At 27.7% G+C, this 3,979-nt stretch overlaps 1 protein-coding gene across 2 annotated transcripts in view; it reads left to right on the top strand.

Annotated features, from left to right (window-relative positions):
* The first annotated feature begins 1,134 nt into the window (after nucleotides 1-1,134).
* LOC107439026 (death-associated protein kinase 1) overlaps nucleotides 1,135-3,979 on the top strand; it is a 56,885-nt gene continuing 54,040 nt past the window's right edge. The window contains exons 1-3 of one of the 2 annotated variants that reach the window (XM_071182917.1): nucleotides 1,153-1,281; nucleotides 1,455-1,501; nucleotides 3,822-3,917. The gene's annotated coding sequence lies outside the window, so the exon portion shown is untranslated. Of the gene's footprint in view, nucleotides 1,282-1,454; nucleotides 1,502-3,821; nucleotides 3,918-3,979 lie in introns of both variants that reach the window. The other variant, XM_071182916.1, reaches the window with a different exon arrangement.

Here is a 3,979-nt window from a genome sequence, read left to right on the forward strand (position 1 = left end):
ATCTTACTATATATAAAATTCTAATGATGGTGTCGCAGTTTTCCATTGTTGTCGGCGCATTTTTATTGGGTGGAAAATCACGTGGTAGGATCCAGTTTTCCCCCATTCATTTCCATATTGTTTAGGTTGTCATCAGCATAAAATTAACAAAAGTCGTGAAGGTATTGTTTTCCTTTAAATATTTTTGTATCCCTAATTTAAAGTTATTTTTCAGTACTGCTATTATTAGTGAAAATTTTAAATTATGGTTGTGAACTCATCAAATTTGTTTGAACAATATAATGTATTAAGAATATAAATGTTATTTTAAAAAAATGATAATTAAAAAATCACTTCTGTTCACCAAGAGATCTAAATGTTTATAATACTTTGGAAGTGGGAAGTAGAGGAGCAAGAGAGTAAGTAAACAGAAATCCTTTTAGTACATAGATGTTAGGTGAATATCTTTACTTTTAGTAGAAAAACTGTTTTCTGGCAAGAAAAAACAATTATTGCGAAGCAATCATCGGGGTTGGTGAGCGGTAGCGAACAGGGGGCTTTGCCCCCTAGTACTTAATATTTACCATTCTTTTAAAAATGTAAGCTAATTTATTTGCGGTTCTACCAACGAAGGTAAAATATAGGGTCAATCAAAGCTAATCTACAAAAATCTTATATTTCACTGTTATTTTCAATCTGGCTAAAAATGGAGAAAAAAATTTTAATCATGCTTTTGTTTTACTTATCTGTTGAATGAAAACAAAAGTTCAAAATGCCTTACAAATAAAACTTTTAGAAAATTTTTAACCGTGTTTCATTTTGATAATTCTACATCGAAGGTAAATACTTGATCAATCAGGGCTAATATGCGAAAAAAATCGTAAAGTTCACTGCCATTTTTAATAAGAATTAAAAAATAATAAAAAATTCCCGTATTTTTGTTTTACTTCTTTATGGATAAAATAAAGTGCTAAATATATTAGAATTAAAATTTTTAATAAAAATTCAAATAGTGTTTCATATTAGCCTCAACTTCCATGAAAGAAAAACAATGATTGATTTTAGAAATTAAGAGAACGTTTTAAAATAACACTTTTCAATGCAGTAACTAGGGCATGATGCTTGGTTCGATGTTCTTCGTAGCAACTCATGGCCAAAAACGATCGATGCTTTAGGTGCTGTGATGGCTCTGGCGCATTCCAATTCCACAAGACGCAAACGTTTCTAGAGAATAAAGACTAACAAATCATTCTTTTCAAATAAATTCATTTTTTCTTCTTTCACTGTTCACATCCACAACAGGTAAGGGCATCAATATTAATCTCAAATTATTTTGGAATCAAACTATTTTTAAAAATAGTTTTAAGAAAAAAATCGGGATAAGAACATTATTTACTGACAAAAATAGCATAAAATCTTGAATTGCGTCATAGTTTAGAAAACTTATTAATTATAATTTTTTTTATTTGATGAAGTTCAGAAATCCGTTGCTTGCGGGGTAAGTGTTTCTGAAGTTTAAAGGGTAAGTTTCACTGTATATATTAGTCAAAAATAAATAAAAATAAATTAAATTTAAAATAAGAAATAAAAACTGAAATAAATAAACAAAAAGATTTGTGTCATGTTTTATATTTTAATAGTATATACTTTTATTGTCATAACTTGTAATGTAGTTATACCTTAATAAGTTTTGCGAATCAGTAAATTTTATATTTTTAAAAATAATTTGATTCATTAATAAACAGTTGCCTAAATCTCAAATTATATTACTGTATATTATTAAAAAAATTTTTTTAATAAATGATCGTTATTAGCATCCTGCCAAACAAACTTTTATTATCCAATACTCTGCCAGTTAATGTTTAATAATGAATTAACGCATGAGTTAATGAGCCAATAAAGATTTGGATAGTAAAATTGGGATAGAAGTTTATGCTTGTTTTTATTTAATATTCATACAAATTTAATTGATAAATTTTTTCTGATACAGAAAAAGAAAATTTTTTCGACATAATAAATACTGATTAAATCAATGAAATTGAAGTCCCTAAAATGGAGATAAAATAAGATTTTAAGAAATATGAAACACTACGCATAGTTTTGTATTGCTGGCTTGTATTACTGGCCTTAAATGGCAGAATATATTACAGAAATGTGTAGTTAGAAGAAAGTAATGCTATAAATTTTTTAAAAAAATCTAATTAAACTTGATTAACTTTTCAGATATTTTTTAGTTATTAATTAAGATAATGATATTTAGCTTTTTTTTATTGCATATTGTAAGTATATTTTCACTCATGATTTTCACGATGTCAGTATATTTTCATTCCCGAGTAAGACTCACTTTAGTCGAATTTCTTATATTTTTTCGGTGTAAACTGTAACAGAACTCCGACCAACAAGTATAAATCCAGTATTATTTTTTCTAAGACTATAGCTTTGTAAAGGCATACAAAGAGACAATTTTTTTAAACATATTATTTTTGAAGAGATAAAATTGAACTATATGCTGTCTAGTATAGTGGACGCTGGGTGTCTCAAGAGATTAATATCGTGAATTTTCTTTATGTTTCAGTTTTACATTTTTTTATATAAAAATTTTTAGTAGAATTTTTATATTTTTTTTTCTTCTAAAAAATGCAATTAAATGCCTGAAAATAAATAGTTACGCTTAAAAGCAATCGCCCTCCGAATGCCCCTCTTTAAATTTGTACCCCTCCTTTCCTTTTACTAAGACCTAATTATGTCTCATAAGACTTAATAATTCGAAACCTCTTCATAGTGTATTGTGGGAGATTGTTAACTTGAATGAAGAAACTAGAATAAAGACTATACAAGCGAAAACAAACTGACAAGAAGCGCTGAACGGTTTGCATGGTGGTCAAAAAGTTGGCCTTGTACTAGAGAGATCCGGAGTTCGAATCCCTCTTCTGGCATGGGTGTTACATGTCTATCTGTCCTTGGCGCCCATATTTTTTTGTGGAAAAAAAAATAGAATGATGAAACATTTCTTCAATTTTCACAAAATTTGTTTTCTCGAAGAACGAAATGTTGCTCTGAGCATATACTAGGAAACGGTTTCGTCAAAAACGAAGAAAATTTCGCAATAATCGAGTATCCATTTTTTTAGAGTTCATCAAGAGTTGGTCTCGAGCAAAAACATCATGCCAAAATATATTGATATAAGTAATTTATTATGATGGGATGAACAACTAAAAAGTGTTTTTTAATCTAATCTAAAGCCATAGGCAAGGGCAAAAAATAATGATAACTAAAAAAACTGAAATTATTTCAGCTTTATTCATTTTATAAGTCTTTCAGCTTTAGGCGGGTTTTTTTCTTTGTAGTGTTGCTCAGTTTTTATTTATTGATTGTATTGTTTACTCCTGTCCCCCTTAATGAGAACAGGTTTTCAGCTAATAAATGAATAAAATAGAATATTATAAAAGCATTATGAAACTACTAAAAAATATATTATTGTTAAGCATAGCGAAATTCAATTATGATTTTTTTCATGATTTAGTAAATTTCTTCTAACTTAAATGAACTCCACCACTATTAGTTTTCCCCCAAATTCAGGAAAATTTCTTTAAAACTGTCTCAAAAATTGTTTAAAATATAACAGTGGAAATCTTATATTTCGACGTTTTAGGGACTAATAAAAATTGTTGCATGAATTTTTTTTAATGTTTTTGCTAACAGCAAGAGTATAAAAGAGATGATATGAAAGCGATTAATAATGAACTGAAATCAAACCTAATAATGAAAGCGATTTCTTAATAGTATGCTGCTTAATTTTTTCATTCTTTATTGAATATCTATTTACTTATCTGTTTTAAAAGGCTGACTATCTGAAAAGTATCTCTGTACTTGAGAAGTACAATCTGGCTGGCTTTGAAGAAATAGTACGAGCATCTGATATTAATAACTGTAACGAAGTAAGTAGAATTTGGAGATCTTGTACCGACAATTTTAATCTATATATATATATATATATATC

This window comes from Parasteatoda tepidariorum, chromosome 7 (assembly GCF_043381705.1).
Source record: "Parasteatoda tepidariorum isolate YZ-2023 chromosome 7, CAS_Ptep_4.0, whole genome shotgun sequence".
Classification (NCBI taxonomy): domain Eukaryota; kingdom Metazoa; phylum Arthropoda; class Arachnida; order Araneae; family Theridiidae; genus Parasteatoda; species Parasteatoda tepidariorum.